General features: G+C 32.7%; 1 protein-coding gene across 1 annotated transcript in view; it reads right to left on the bottom strand.

Annotated features, from left to right (window-relative positions):
* The window catches only part of LOC108560289 (slit homolog 3 protein-like), a gene marked incomplete at its 5' end in the record, with an annotated part of 32,733 nt that extends 15,711 nt beyond the window's left edge, over nt 1-17,022 (bottom strand). The window contains 1 exon segment of the mRNA XM_017917775.1: nt 16,974-17,022.
* Between the last annotated feature and the right edge of the window lie 894 nt (nt 17,023-17,916).

Below are 17,916 nucleotides of genomic sequence, written 5' to 3'. Positions count from 1 at the left end.
TTTAAGGCTCTATGATTTTTCAGGGAGTACAAAAAATTGAATTTTGGCCACTGATTATTTGTAACTATATCAGTTGATAAGTCAGTAGTCAATCCCAATTAGTTTTAATGTTACTTTTGCATGACTTTTGCCATAACAATAACGTTATTAATATATAAGAAAATGAATTTGAAATAGAAGAAAATGACAACAAAAGTTAAGTAAAATATATATAATATATTATTTTATATTAAAATGTAGCGAGTGTAAAAGTTTTCCTTCAGTTTCTCGCATTTCATTGCATTTTGGAGAGTTTCAGTCGTTGCGATATATTAATTTTGCCTTGACAGTTTAGTTGCACAGTCTGCTCATAATAGTGTCACCAGTTACATGCAATTTAATTTCCCAAAAACTTAGTTTAAACCCTCGTGGCTCCGCGTAAATTTCCCTTTAAACTGTACATTAACACGGTCTTAAGATATTACCAGTCGTATCATTAGGTAACTTAATTTCGCCGAAGGAGTTGCACCACGAAAACGGACATAAGAAGAGAGAGGGAGAAGTAGGAAGAATAAAGCGAGAAGAAGAAGCTGCGGTAGTGGAGAAGTTTCGAAAAAGGAAATGTAATGATTTATTATATCGCCTCGGAGAACCACCGAATAGAAAAGTTTCCACTTTCACTGAACTTTCCGCGTGGAAATATTACGTGCTTAATGGACCCCTTTTTCTACTCTACACAATGTTACGTCGCTATTGATAATAAAGCCTGTGTATAAATATAAATAGTCCAACGTTAACAAGAAAAGCGTTGAGAAAATCAGTAGAATTGTATGGAGCGTTTTCAATGCACGTTTCTCTTAAGTGATTCTTAGTCAATGTTGTAGGCCGAAATATTTCTTCCAGCAAACATTATTAATAAATCTAAACTTTCGTTAATTTATTATTCCTAGTTTACTTTGAGTTTAGGTACAAAGGTAGTTGAGAACAGTTAATACTGAACAAGTAAACTCGACCCAATAACCTATTCTAATTTACACACTTATTACTTAATATATTCTTTGAGAATCTAGATAAATTAAGAAAAAATATATAGTCAAGTCTAGTTTTGTGCGGATGTGTTTAGTTCCTCAATTAGTCCGGTTTCAAACAGTCCGGCTAATTAATTATTTTCGTAAGTATTAATTACTTTTAATGTGTTTGCTTAGCTCCAACATCGAGGAACTTCTTTTGCTCAGTTTTTTGAAAATCCGGAAGCTTTAATTAAACCTTTTTTTTGCTATCTCCTTGCCAAAAGCCATTTTGAACTATTTAGACTCGTTCAATTACTTCCGAATTAAGTGTGAGCAGAACAAAAAAAAGCCCCAGACATAGCAAGCAAACGCGAGCCAAAAAAGAAGGGAACAAAAAAAAATCGGGCAACTAATTAAGGAAGATCACGTTTTTATTTCGTCGTGTTTTCAGTGCGAAGTCTGCGGAGGCGCCACCGTCGCCTCCAGAAACTTTTCGTTTCGAGTTGTAAAATCTTATCTACACCAGGGCTAGCGTCGAGATTGCGAAATAAAACACTTTATGATTTCGTAACAAAGATGTAACTTTGTTTGTTCTGAAACAATTGACTCTCGAGACCTGGAGCACGCAGAATGCAAGGATAATTTTCTCGGGGAAAATCGAGAAGGTCGGGCGAAAAACGGGAAGCACTACATTTCCTGGTTTCTTTCCGCAGTTTGTTTCGATAGGTAAACGACAGGTTCATAAATGAATTTTATGCTGGTCGTACTAGTAATTGAGGATATTTTAATTTAATACTATTACTGTTCAAAAAATAACAATATTTAACTATTAGTTTATTATTGGGGCGGATTTAGGCTTGGTCTTTATGGAATGCATACCAGGGATCAGTTAAATCAACCTACGCGGTTAAAAATTATTAAAAGAAAACACAACTAACCCAAATTATGGTTAATTTGGGGCCCTCAAATAGTGTTAGATACGCACCACAAAGGTGTTAGTCCAGGTCCCACGAAGTTAACAAATCAGAATGTATAAAGAAACATAAAAATAGTAAATAGTAAATACTGTCATAGAAATATTAAAATATTTTAACATTATTTAGTTTACTAATTTTATTATATTCTATAAAATAATAAGTAATATAATAGAAGATTTTGGCTCAAGTTCAACAAAATAAAATTTTGTTAACTTCCAATTGATAATTTATAGTATGAACCATATTATGTTCCTAATTATTATAACTTTAGGAATTGTGTCTATCATATACTAAATATTTTAGGTAATTACTGTTTTTTTTTCATTTTTAATTATGTACATATTAAGATATTTTATTATAATAAACGCGTCCCTGAAAAAATCCGCTTAAACTGTGTTTGAAGTTTTATATTACATCATATTATCAGGAAAAAGTAATAAGTTTGTATTTCAAATAAAAGAAAATAAAATGCTGCAGCGCTTTCATAGAAGAAATAAAGGAATAATAATGGATTGAATTACGTATAAATGTCATTGTATTTGTTTTTTTGTTTTAGATCAAAGGAATTCAAAGACGAGTTTTGGTCGTTTCGGGAATTGCGTTCGTCTCGTAATTTTAAATTGTTGTGGGAGAGTGGGTTTATAAAATTTATACGCTCCAAAGGATAGCGGCTTTTATTAATGCCCCTTGCGGTTTATTTTTTCTGGTTATTTTATTATTACGTCCTCCTTTTCTCCCTCTATCGCACTATATATCACGTTCTACCTATTTCACTTTCTAGTCGTTGTCGTTGGATGTCGTCCCCTGTGAAAGGTACAAGGCTCTATCCGTCTACGTCTTGGATGGCACTTACCCAACTGGGTAAGTGGCTGAGGCTGAAGTGAAGTGGAGGGCGTCCTGTGCGGCCAAATTAGGGTTGTAATCCCATATGCCTTAATATATTTACGTGAACAAAGAGGCTTCAAACGCCATGTACCGAGAGTTTGCACGGACATTACCCGTAATAATAGGTGCCGGTGATGTACGCCCCGGCGGGTTCCTGCAGGACAGCATGAGCGATCGTCCCGAATGGTGGTCCATCACATCACGTATACTAACTACACCCACGGCCTCCGACACCAAACCTAACGGTCGCTCGGAGACCAACATTCGGAGGGGGACAAAATAAACCTATCCTCCCTGCTTCCTCCCGCCTTTAAGCTCCACTCCTGAGCCCAAAAAGCCACATTTAATGCCAATTTAATTTTACACACTCGCTGCACCCTGTTCTTTAAATTGGTCCCGCTCATAACACCGCCCTAATTTGATACAAAACACGACTTTTCTTCCTCGTTCTCTGTCCGCCAAATTTAATTACAACATTTTATACAACAACTACAAATTAAACAAAAAATTAAATATTTTTGAAAAATAAAGTTAATTTTTAATAGAGTGTAATAGTCGGACATTTCTTTTTCCAATTAATAACTGAGAAGTTAGTTTGACCTTTTTAAGTCCTTGCTTGGTTTTACTTGGGCATATGAAAAATTGACTATGTATTTCAATATTTGTTTAATTAAAAAATAAAATTAAACCCGGCCTACTAATTAAACCATATTTATTTGTTGTCATAAATGAAGCTTTCCTACTTTGTTTGCTGCTATTCTTAATCTATTATTTGGTTATGTCTTATGGTTATGGTTATAAATATGGTCAAGATGTCAAGTAATTTGTAAAATCAGCAAAGCGCTACAAAAAAGTGTTATACTCAGTATGCGGGCTTGGATCTGCTTAAGTTTCATCAACAGTTTCGGTACTTCTCAGTATGATGTGATTTTTTCTGTTGGCACTGCCGCTTCTCGGAGCGCCCTCTGTTCACGGTTCAACATATTCCTAACACATGTTTTAATTCATAATTCAATAGAATGTATCATTAATTATAATTATTTTTATATTAATAAACTAAAAATATTAACAAAATAATATTATGAAACTTTAGTAATCAGATGTATGTAATGCGTTGAACTTAATAGAAATTATGATTATATTAATTCGTGAATAAATTTATCGACGGTTAAATCAAACATTGGAAGACGCGACAAGTGTAAATATTTGAAGCAATTCCGCTATGAATGATATCTAGATTTCAGTATCTACGTCGAGCACGCAAGCAATTACAAGTTTCAGTTGTAATTTTACCTAAAATAAAAATTAAGCTCTTTGTATGTACCCATGTACACATTATTTATTAACCTACAGTTAAAGTAGGAATTCCGTAAATATTCGTATTCCTTTTTCATAGAATATGTACAGTGTAAGTATACCTTTGAATAGTGCGGATTTACTACAGTTGAAAATTTCAATATATGTACACACAATTATATTTTTATACATAAATATTCAGTTTTTTATTTCACTATACAGTCAAATCTCTTATTAGGTTAAAGACCTCATTTAGTACGGTTTCAAATTATAAGGAAAATATACCCTGACTATACAATGTATTGATTGTATACCACTACACTTCTTGTATACGTCGTCAGAATGCCCGCTCCTCAAAACGTATTGCTTTTATATTTAAACGTAAATAATAACCAATTTATTACTGAATAAATTAGTAAATAAACGGCTTCCACAAAATATACAAATGTGTGAAAGTTGTAGAAAAGTTTGAAAAACGTTAAAATTTACCACTATTTATTTTAATAAATCAGATTTTAAATAATTTGAAAAATAACCGTAATATTGTATATAGGTAATAGACATTGGAAATTGTGTTACATACAATGTTCTATATTTATTTCATACATATCTTGTGAATTGAATGAAAATAATTGTAAAAAAAACGAAACAGTGAAACATTCTGTATTGATTTTTTGCAAAATTGTCAGACAAATTGGAAAACTGAACCATTTAGTGGAATAATTCAATTGAATTTTTGATTGATTAGCAATGGATACGTTGCGTGATTGATCAACGTACAATTATTGTTATTATCCGGAATCTCGTGTTCAGTTCTTTGATTAATATTTAATATTTTGATTTCAAGTAATGCCTAACAAAATAAAAGTAGATCAAGCATTAGGTAATGACAATGAATAAAATATTGTGAAATGTCTTTAATGTTCCATAAATAAATTGATATTAAGTGTTCAATTACCGATAAACGGGTTTCATCGGCCAATTTTGACAACAAATACCAAAAAATTCCGTAATTTAACTAACTTACAACTACCTTTTCGCAGTGAAACCCACGATTGTCGAGTCGAGACACACATAGTCAATATGTACAAAAATTATATTATTTGTATAAGTCTATTTTCAACATTTATTTATTTTTTAATCGTGTAAAAGCAAAAACGTGTAAAGAAAGTACCGTGTAAATCGAGGGATATACATCGAGGGTACTATACTAAAATTCAAGGATTTTGATTTCCATATTTTTTACGCTCGAGCAGAGATCAGAAGATCAGTAAACAATGGACTTAGGTCGTCCCTGTAGATCCTTGTGCTGAGACGACTGGTAGCTGTTTCCATTCTAACCACCCTCGATTTCATTCCATAACGAAACTCGGAAACGATTGTTACCGCATCCGTTCATTCGGATACGAGAACCTCCAGCTTATTACCCGCAATTTCGTCTGCAATCTAAATAACACGAATGGCGCGCATTATTTGCCCGACAATAAAAAGGGATGACACAGGTATTCCCCAAACTCCTGGGAACAAATGAAACCATCCACTCTCCAGATTCTCAGAGCACCAATCACGATGGCTGTTCCTTAAAACAGGATTATTTTGCATACTTATACTTGGTATTTCCCAAAGAATAATATTTCAATTTGTATTGTAATATCATGATATTTTCCTTCTTTACACACTAATAAACATATTATAGAAATAACTCGCATAATGGAGGTAATAGTCAAATTCCCGTACCGAACTAAATACATAAAAAAATTAAACGCACAAAATCTTAACTGTTTAAACGATCATTTATGTATAAAAATAATAATTTTGTGTACTAAATATTTAGAATTTATGTTTATTTTGCTCAATTGTAATAGTTTGTCTTCAAAGTTTCAAATCTAACTTTAGCGAAACTGTATGAAGCCGCACTATGTGAGTTATTCTTGTACATACTAATTTAAGGTACGTCTCTTTAATGCCAATAGGCAAATTGAAGTTTATTTATTCATTACATTTTTTTTCCGTATCTATTTGTATAATTGAAAATTTGAAATGAGTTAGTGCTTCAAATAAAACATGAAATCTTAGATACAATGGATTATATAAATTTGTATGCATTAAATAAAGGAAAGACAGAAACACAAATAAAATTATCGATAATATAGTCATCTAAGTAATTCAAACGCAAACTTGCAGAGCAGGCAAACGTAAAGGAAATATAAGAAACCGTAGAAGAATGTAATATGTATCACCCTCAATCCCATTTTTTCCTTCCTCATCCATCTCTTCGTCTCTCTCCATTATTTCTGCTCAGTTCTTTTCGACGGAGTAGGGATGATCGGGAAGTGTACTCGTTTCGGGCGTAATTAAAATTTAATCGAAGTATCGGCTTTAATTCGAATTTGAATTTCAATTCGGATGGCGAAAATGGCGGAGCAATAGAAAAAAAGGGAAGAAAAACTGGGGCAGACAGCAAGGCCACGTCGTCCCCCAAACAAATATCCCCAGTTATTTTTTTTTTGTTATGCCTATCGCATAATTTTGGTTTTTGTAATTAATATTTGAGTATTGCAATTGCGTTAAAAGTGTTATGAAATATTAATGTTTGTCTGAGCTGTCATGTATGCAGAGTGGTTGGTATGTCTGATTATCATTTATGTATCATGTCACGTGTGATGTGGATGCAGCTTTATATGCATGTATTTATGTTAGTGGATTGATTTCGGGAGGTAGAATTGGCCGGAATCACCTCCACAAATGTCCTGGAAACCTAGGGCCTTTGTTTCGCTGATCATCAGAAAGCGTTCTGATCGTGACGATTGTTGTCCGGGAGCGGTGTTCGCGTTTAATCCTATCTAATTGTCCGCATGCGGATCTCGCAGCGAATTAATGGCAATTATGACATTTCAAAGCAGATCTCGTTGGTATTGTTTTGCGACGAAAACACGCAAAATACACGATCCGATGCGATTCTATCAGCAACGTAAATACATTCGCGTTGTATTGCACTAGATTCGGACGTCATTTATTAAATGTTTTAACCGGAGGCGACGCGCGTGTCGACCATCCCTTGCCTCATCCTCATCCTTCTCCACCGCACTTCCATCCAGCTTTTGATGAGGGTTCAGATGTTTTGCAGACAACGCGACCCCGAAAACATGATTTATGTACGTGCGAAAACAATACAAGAAACACAAGGCTCCGTTTTGCTTCATATTATATAAGCACGGTTCGGCGGACAGCGTTCCAACCTCGTCCGCTTTTTGCTTCCTCCCATCTATCTCCCTAATTGTTACGGTATCAAATTTCAACATTTAAATATTGTTGCTTCCACATTATCCACTATATTCATCCTCGAAACAAATCAAATAATAACTACAATTTTAAATACTTAGAATCATCACTGTTATTCATTTGTCCTAAAACTTTAACCGATATTGTGTAACAAACACACATATTGTTTCATATTATAACTATTTTTTTGTATTTTAATTTGTCACTGTCATCCCATTTTTTTATGTGATATTATAACCATATTTTCAGTAAAAAAACATATTTTGATTTCAATTTATCACTGTCATCGGAATGGATAATAATCAACATAAGTTCAATAAAGCAATAAAAAAATACGGACTATTGTCCTTTATTGAGTTCAAGTAAAATGCATATAAATTTAAATAAATATGCGATATATAATATATTTAGTTTCGTTATTTTTGTGATAAACTTAACACAACGGATGTGAACTTTGTTTTATAATATAGGTATTATATGTCTCCTTTTTTGTGATATAAATTATATAATGGTCATATAACTAGCGATGAGAGAGCAACCGAAATTGGAATCTAACCGACGATGCCCATAAAACTTCAACACCGGGAATGTAAGTGTAAAATCGATTTGTGTAGAACATGCTCATGGAATTTCATGAGGACTCGACCCACTCACGATAAAACACGACAATATGTTTGTTTAATAACTTAGACTTGACGAAACGCAAAAAATAATCTAAGTTTCGAAACTGTAACAATATTAATTTTAGGATTTGCGTACAAATATTTAATAAATTCTTGAATAAAATAATTATCAATTTATCTATGTAATGTCAGTTTTGATGAAAATATGCAAAAGGAAATATTATTAGAAATACTATATTATTTCCATATTTCAAGATTTATATAAAGTAAAAGCATTTTAATACCGTAAAGAAAGAATAATTTATATAATATTTTATTTTAGGGCAGACTTACCTATGACCAATAGCTTTTTTTTTAATGGCATCGACAACACAGGTCAGGAGTCTCCAACTTTTTAGCCTAAGAGCCTCCTCCACTAAGTTCCAAGTGCCAAGACCTAGCTAGCTCACCATACCAATATACAGTAAGACTTCGTTTAGCGTTGCCTCGATTAACGCTGATTTGCTATAGCGCGTTTTTCTGGTGAAAACAATGATTCTGAAGAACTTGCTACAAATTTTCTTAGAAAAGGTTTTGAAACGATAACCGAAGTCATTGATCAAATTGTAGCGAATTGGATGCAATCGCTAATATTTGCTTAATGTAAGACAAATGTCTAGACGATTTTATCGCCAAACAAAAAATCAAAAATATCAGAAGAGCCAGGACGTTCATCACAAAAATAAACTTAATATTTCTGTTATAATGCAAATTACTATACATTTTGTTTAGCGTCTTGACTTCAGGAACGCATCTAAAGAGCTAAACGTGGTTTTACTGTACTGTAGTTTTGAATTACGCGTAAATGTATTATCGTTATGAATAAAAAATGTTTAATTAGGTTTTTGAATGTTGCAATAAAGATTAATATTATTTATTTAATTGGATATCTTAAAAACCAGAATCTAAGCGGAAAGATTGGTCGCTATCCCTTTGGTCCAAAATAGGCAATAAATAAAACATTGTTTCCTCCTGTTGACGACTTCGAATTTCGACGACTTTCAATTATATGAATTTTTATATAAAATAACGTATTTTATATAAAAATTGATCAACGATTTTTGTTACATAAGACGATCGATTGCATTACTATAATTTATAGGTAACATATATAAATCAAAGCACTTTAAATTAATTAGATCTGCAAATGTCTATTAGAGGCCAGAACTTGCAGTATTAATTACATTACCGGAATCGGTTAGAACGAAGACGGATGTCCGATATTATAAATTTATGAATTATGCTAAGCTTAGAAATACGGTCGACCATAATTTCAGTTCACAGGGAATTTGTTCCCAAACTGGGGTGGATGTTGGCAACGGCGAAGTTCAGCTTCACGGTGCTGCGGCAACGGCGAATAACCTTTGCACGGAATCTCCTCCCAACTATTTCGGTTATCTTACATTTTCGGACGAGTTTTATATGCAAAGAGGATTTTGAATAAACAGGGATGGGGGCCTAAAGTCAACACAGACCGCCACTTCACCCACTCGAACTGCACAACTTGCATCTATTTATTATTATTGCTGACCGTTTATTTTTCCCGAAAATTAAATTCCTGTTCTCATAAAAGTGGATTTTGTTTTGATTTATATGACAGAAAAAGAAGAAAAATAGGAGGGTAGACTCGTATTACTCTCTTTTTGTTTTTTTTTTAAATCTATATAACCGAAATAAAAGCGAATTAAGAAAGTGGATGCGATGGCCCGGATCGACGATACAATGTATAAAAACTGTTATTTTATCGATGGGCCGGGATAATAAGATAAATTCTTCGGGAACTCGTAACGTGTCAAGCCAATTTATTTGTTTCGGAAGATCGATTTGTTTAGAAAGTTGCGCCAGGGGCTATTCGAATATATCTATGTCCATCCCCTATGCAGATACAAAGCAAACAAAAAAGTAACGGGCAACGGATAGAGCGCAAAATAAAGGAGCGACAGTCAGGAATGTCCAAAATGACGAAGAAATAAACTAAACACTTCCAGTTTTTTAACTATTCCTTTGTTTTTACCATGATATTGAAACGATAACAATGCAAATGTAAATATTTATGTTTCATAATAAGTCACTAAAATATAACCACTGTTTGAGAACCCCTGTATAACCCTATTTCTCTAAGGATACGTGAAAAGTAGGCGACAGATTCTCCAAAAAATAATTAATAAAACAATCAATGTTAGTGTAACAAATAATGTTAGTGCTAAAACGGTCCATAAAACTTCATAAAATACGTTTCAGTATAATTGACTACTTTCTAAACCTAAAAATGCGTATGTTACAAAGTTTCCTGAAATTATGAAGATTTAAGATTTTCATAATTACGTTCTTTTAGGTTTATCAAAATTGATATGTATTCCATATTTCTGATTTAAAGATGTGAATTCTGTATGAGTGAACACAAAATATTCTATTGTTAAAATAATGAATAATCGAATTATTCCAAATATTTAAACATAAATAAACGATTGTACTGTGAAGCCTATAAAAGGAGCATAAAGCTGAAGAAAGAGAAAAAAAGGGAATATAACAATTCAATTCATGGGGTAATACGGTTAATCTTTTGCTACCCTTATAAAATTCTTGCGGGTCGAATAAAATATTGCCGCCGTCGAAGCAGAGGCGGCAGCATCAGCCGCAGCCGCACTCGAGAGCCACTTTCTTAAACATCGCTTCCGGTACATTTATCCCGTTTCCGGCCCATATTCTCCCGCCCTTCTCACTATCGCTTATCACTTCCTCTCCGATTATCACAACAACCCCACGATCCGAACCGCCCCACGCCTTGCAACCTCCCCGACGACCGCACGTCACCGACTTTATTCTTCTCGGAGGGTGTTCAGAGAAAATTCATAAATACCTTCCTTTTTTTTTCTTCTGAATCCTCGCACGGAAAATGAGCTTCCACCGCAACGGCATTACCATTTTTAAAGTATTATAAATCGCCTTCGATTTTATCAGAAAGAGAGATATATATCCACGAGTCTTTCAAGTACACTTATCCCATAAATTACATGTATTCTGAAAGTTTCGGAGTAAGCAAAATAGTTGCTTTTTAAACGCAAACCTTAAGATAATCTATATACAATTGCATGAAATTTATTTAGTTACACAATTTTTCATTATTGATATAATTATATTAATAGTTTGATAAATATCAGGAATTATCATTACACAGCTAATGCCAATAAGTCTTTACGCCTACTTTCCCAAATTTATTTTATTTTCCCATGAAAATTTTAAAATAAATGTCCAGGGAAATTATATAAAGTTAAATGAATGAGTATACAAAAAAAAACATCAAGATATATAAGCAAACTTTTTATAAATAGATTTAAGATTTTTACTTATTTGCAGATTTTTAAACATTATCTTTTTCACCTCGTTTAATTTATTTAACATACAAACTGTATAATTACAAATTAATACAAATTCGAGGTAAAAAATGATATTTGAACATCTTTTAAGACAACCTAGAAATAATTTATTATTAAAGTATTTCATATTTTTATTCTAATTATGTATCATTTTAAACTTTCTTTTTAATATACATACGTCTAAGTTATGTTCGCTAAGTAGGCGCTATTTCATTTGTTTCTGAAAAAAAAAACATTGTCGATGATACAAATGTAGCCCTGGTGAAGGCAAAAATTGATTAAATATATTAAAATAAAATTGTTTTTTTTGCAGCCAACTTAGCGAACTTTTATTAGTATGTTAATGATGCAATAACATTATTATATTTATTTACAATTTATAATTAAATCATTAAATCAAGTTTTCTCATACATATTTATATCATAAATAACTTGTATTTTTAAAACTGAATACGTAAGCCAATCTTATAATAATCTTCATTTATGAGGTATCATTTTCTTAAACTTTTTTGCTATTCTGTTAATCCGTGTACTTCTCACAAAATATCTTATTCCTCCTTTTAATGAAAATTTAGTTTTAGTTATACAATTTTCCAAACTTCATGTAAAATCAACAATATTTCCAAATATATTTATTAATTTCCATTTCTGCAAATAACAGAATGTTAAAAATGACAACCAAATGCATCGAAATATGATAATTCATCAATCCCATGAATGCATCAAACCTAAGCTTATTATTGTCAAAAAATCCTGCACCGATAATACAGATGATCCGGCATATCTGCATTTTCAATTACACGCCATAAATAACAATGCTGTTATTTGATTGTGCCTGATTTACTTGTCAATTTGGTGTGTGGTTCGCATTATTGATAGAGCACATCGATCCGCATTAATATTTTACACGTGGAAAATGGTACCCGGATCACTGAAAGGGATTAAAACACACACACACACGCACATGACGTGACCATTTTCACGATTCGAACATATTACAAGACTAAATGATTCAGACGCACCAAAATAAACCTAAATGAAAAAAATAAACGCAGCGAGGAAATCTGAACGTCACTTCAGAATGCCACTGCTAATTAAACCTCATCGGAATACCGGAAATTGAAATTGGTTTTCTGGCGCGCTGCGTAATCTGTTCTGTTTTTTTTTTATTCATTTTATATTTTTTTTATTACGCTATATTCGTAAGATTGTTCTGTCTCTCACAGTGATTTTTGTGTAGCTCTCCGAACAAAAACCCAATTTATCAAACGTCGCGCTGCGGCTGAGTAAATTGCCCCGTTTTCATATCCACCTAAAAAATAAAATAAGAATGAAAAGCTCTTGAAAATAAATAAATAAAACGGACACCGAGAAAAGCTTCCTCGAAAATAATAACAGAAACGCGATTAATTATTAAATTCTTCTCTTACTAACATATTAACAGATAGGACAATAATAATACGAGTTTATTTAATTAAAATCTGCGTTGTGCGAAAATGTAGATAATACAATAGGTGCAATTCCTGCAAAAGTGCACCTTTCATTAGTTTCGTACAATATTTTCATATATATATATATTTCTCTCTTTTCATTCAAGTCAAGTTAAACAAAAGTTGGACGACTTTATTAAAAGCTGAAAGGGTCGGCAAGAACGGTTTAGGTGCACTACCTATGCCAACACTCACTCGTTCACTTAACGTGTACGTCAAGTAATTCACAAGAATATTTCGCTTCGGGATGTGGATGACGGCTCAAGCGCATTCCACTCATTACGAATCCCGAATGAATTAAATTTAAAGTCTAATGTGATTTGCTTCCACTCTGCATATACACTCAAATGCTGCTTTTTTCGTCTTTGCACATCTATCCAATCCGGACTTTTATTTGCTATATACTCATTCTGCAAAGAACCGAAAAGCGATTTAAATCATCAATAACAAACCGTCGATTTACATCAGCTAAATCGATTACTTAGTAAATTCGGTAAGTTAAAATGATTTGAAAACGTTTTGCGTTGAGTTAATTCTCATGAAAGTTAAGCAATGTGTTCCGGACAGGTTACGTAACTATGATAAATTATCAAAGTAACAAGACTGGAAACGTGTTCAATATTATTAAACCTTTGAAAAAAAATTTTTTTTTCAATTAAATCTAATTGAGTGTAAATTACACATATTAAAGAGACAAAAATTAGTAAATTTGGAAATTTAAAATGATATACAAAACGATTTTATCTCTAATTTTCATGAAATAGTTCATTTAATTAGGGTTAAGACACAAAATTGCAAAATATTTAATCTTCATGAAAGAGTTTATTGTCATGAAAACTAAATAGGCGTTAAATTACAAAATTATATTTTTTTTTAATCGTTTGGAAACAACACATATTATATGACAAGGAGAATAAAATTAATAAATCATCCAAACATTTTTTTACTATTCTATTTATTCTATTATTTTTTCTAATTACAAATATCAATACAATTAGATGTCGTATACAATGTTCTTTCTTTTGTTGATCACTCAAGCTATAAATAATAATTTTGCAACGTACACTCCAACATCATATGAATTCGACTAATTGTTTAAAATATAAATAATTTTTACTTTCATAATATTCAACTTACATAAGATTGTCAGCATATCAATTAAATATTTGTTTCATTTGAACTCACATCTAAATGATTTAATAATTTCAAAATCAGATTGACTGCAATTTAATGTTGATCAACTTAACACTCTAATTTTACTATGCACCCTCTGATTCTACACTTTTCACTCTGCCAAAATTTCACGAGATCTATTAACAATATATTTAAACTTATTAATTACAGCTCCTTCACCCTTAAGTCTTCCTTTATGCTACAAGCTACACAAAATATTTACCTACTAATTTGTGTAGAAGATCTAGGAGCTATTAGATCTTGTGGCTTAGAAATACTTAGATTTATTTTTCAGTAGGTTGGTCTTCCTCGTTAGATGTTAGATCTAATCTCCTTTTAACATTCCCTTTAAATCTTTTCCTTCCCTCTCGACCCTCGGAGAGAGATTCATCTCCTGGCGCAGCTTGGTTAGCTACAAAGAGGTTCCTTCCTTTTCTCTTAACTGCACGCCTCGGTGTAGAAGTTGGTGCAGGTGTAGAAGTTGGTGCAGGTGAGCAACTTGTGCTTAGTGAAGTTGATGTATTTGGCATACAATCCACATTCTCGTCATCTAATAATATGGTTGTAGTATCCAGCAACTTGGGATAAACGCGTTCAAGAGTATTAACGGTATCCATGATATAGACTAGAAGTATAAGCTTGAAATAATATCTGTGTTGTTAGTTTCGTTGTTAGAAGCTAACTGATGTTTCTGCACTGCAAATCAAGTTTATGCATCCCCGCCACCTATACAAAAAGGGTCGCAAGTTGAAAATCGCACGCAATAAACTTAGTCGGGTAACTTTCCCGGAATCCGAAATATTGTTGCAGCAGGTATCAAAATTTATGGGGCGACTAATAACCGAATGGTTGAGTCTCCCTACCCAAGTGCAAGTGGTCTCAGGTTCAAATCCTGGTCAAAATCTGGGCCCTTTGTGAGCCCTCTCTCTCGGTGCTTGCAGCAATAGGGTCATCAGAGATGGACAGTCAAATGAATGAGGTTTAGCATATGGACCTTTAGCCAAGTCGATGGACTATGACAGTGTTAAGGATAGCAGCAGATTCACAGTCAATGGAAATAGTGGAAAACATAGCATCAATATACTACTGAAGTTAACCTATAAGACGACAACCAACCAACAAATTATAAACTAATCATCAACCGCGATTTTAAATTTACTCAATGTTCACATTGATGAACAGATTGTAAATAAAATTACACGATATACAATTTGTATCAATTTGTTATTAAATAAATAAAATTTGCTGATATAAGAAGTTTGTGAGCTAATTGATTCGTTCCCTGTCAGTAATAGGGCCCCCAATTCCATGAGGATTTGAATGTTACACACCTATTTTTCAATATTTTGCATGAAGAATTAAATATAAAAAGCTCTGTGCAAAATGATTGCCGCATTTACTAACAATTGATGACAAACATATTCTCAGCGTCTATGGATTGTTTTAATAAAAATAAAACTGTTTTTTTTGTCGATTCATAACTATACATGAAACTTGGATTCATCACTCGGAAATCGAAACAATGGTTCAAGTGCACAAAAGAAACCAAAGACTGTTCCATCAGCAGGGAAGGTTATGATGGCTTCATTTTTTTGGAATTGAAAAGAAATTTAGATCTTGTGGCTAGAAATAATTAGATTTATTCTTCACTGCTGTATGTTATCGGTCGCTTCTTGGATATCTTTGTCAGAAGATTGATCTTCCTCGTTGGATGTCAGATTTAATCTCATTCTAACATTCACTTTAAACCCTTTTGTTCCCTCTCTATTCTCAGAGAGAGATTCATATTCTAGTGCAGCTTGGTTACCCCCAAAGAGGTTCCTCCTTCTTCTATTAAATACAAGCCTCGGTGTAGAAGTTGGTGCTAGTGAGCACCTTGTGCTAAGTGAGGTCGATCAATCTTCTGACGAAGATACCCAAGAAAGAACTATAAAGTCACCGACACGGATTATTTTGAAAATACTCCCAATGTATTAAGGAACCTGCCGAGTACATCGACCGCACTTAGCACAAGGTGCTCACCTGCACCAACTTTTACTATTAATAAATACCTGTGTGGTGTGTTGGATTAGTTAGAGGATCAATTGAACTTTCATATAGTTTTTGATCGACAAAATTAGGACATGCTTTGTGGAGGCATTTCAATATCTTCAGATCATCTTTAGCACTTATCAATACACTCACAAAAACCTTTAAATGGAATGATTCCACATTCATTGTCTTCAAATATTTTTTATACTTCAAGTGGCAATACCTATAATACGTCGGTTACTTTATAGTCTGACCATCTCCATTATGCAACTATAGGCAATTTTCACCGAACCCGAAATATTTTTGCGGCAGGTATTAAAATTTACAAAAAATCTTAAAAGAGAAAGTATTAGCAATAAACGAAGATTTATTTATTTAATCTTCTGTATCAATTTGTTATTAAATACATAAAATTTGTTTACATAATGTTGCTGAGATAAGAATTTTGTGAGCTGACTGCTGTTTTCTTACGGTAAATAGGATGTAATCACTTATTGAGAGCTTCCAGAATTTGCGAAGTTAAACTCGTACGTCCCTAGCGGCGCAGTTGTAAACTTCAAAAAGAATTTAAAGCAGATGAATCAACGAAAACTTTTCTTTTTACATATAAATTTCTTTATATATACTTTATTTACTTGCAACTTTTTACATAAACAAGAACTGATTAAACTTAACTCCAACTAATCTTATATAAACAACAAAAATATTTTTGTTATTCAGATATTTATTATTTTTCAATAATACTAATAATTTTGCACTGCTAATATTGAATCATTAATTTAATAATGTTAAGAAAAATTGATTTACTTACAATGGAAAATTCTTTTCATAGCCGTACGAGAGATTCGTGGGTCGTCATCCTGCAAAAGGAAATAGAAGTTATATCAAATTATCCAGTGTTAAAACGTGCATATTATATAATTTGAAGTCATACTTCGTTTTAAAAAAAAGAAAATGATAGTTTATTTCAGATTTTCATTAACTAATATTTAATTAAACGATTTGACAATATTGATATTGTTTTATGGTTAAATAGATTTAGGAAAATAGATTTTTCTAAACTTTCGTATGGTTATAATGAATAGTAAATGAAAATGGATGTTCCCCAGTAGAAATAGTTTGGTATTGTTTTTTCCGGAAAGAAGCGCAAACGAAATGGAAGTTCGGTTATTAAAGCTTTTTGCAGAAGTGTTCTCTGAAAGTTTGTAAAAGGTTGCAGCGAGCATCAAGCAGACAGCAACAGTCGCAGTCGTAGTAAATCGTAAACATATATATTACACATATCCTTAGGGAAATGGATAAAGAGAAGAAGAGAGAGATGTACACGTCCTGCTTTTTTTATTCTTCATCCTAAGTTAGATTGATTGGATCTGTCTTTTTAGCGCGATAAGATTATTTCTCAGAGTTACTCGACTGAAATGCGTGTTATATAGGACTCTTTATCACGCCCCGAAGCTCCGAAGGAAGATAAAATTCGATGCGCGATCGAGGGGAGGACCTCCAAGCTCATTTTTTCTCTTCCGCCCAACGGATACAAATTAACCACGAAGGGTCAGTTACGCAGACACTAAATCTCCAAACTCTAGAAATTTTTCTAATTAAATAAGCAGTTCAGCCGTAACATTCTTCAAGTTCTTATAAGAACATCGAATATCTATATTAAAATTTTACCCAAAAATGTAACACTAATGAATTAGATCCTTATTTACCGTAGGAAAACAGCAATCAGCTCACAAACTTCTTATCTCAACAAC

This window comes from Nicrophorus vespilloides, unplaced genomic scaffold, assembly GCF_001412225.1.
Source record: "Nicrophorus vespilloides isolate i.1.1-1 unplaced genomic scaffold, Nicve_v1.0, whole genome shotgun sequence".
Classification (NCBI taxonomy): Eukaryota; Metazoa; Arthropoda; class Insecta; order Coleoptera; family Silphidae; genus Nicrophorus; species Nicrophorus vespilloides.
The sequence above is the reverse complement of the archived record's forward strand: the minus strand, read 5'-3'. Positions and strand labels throughout refer to the sequence as shown.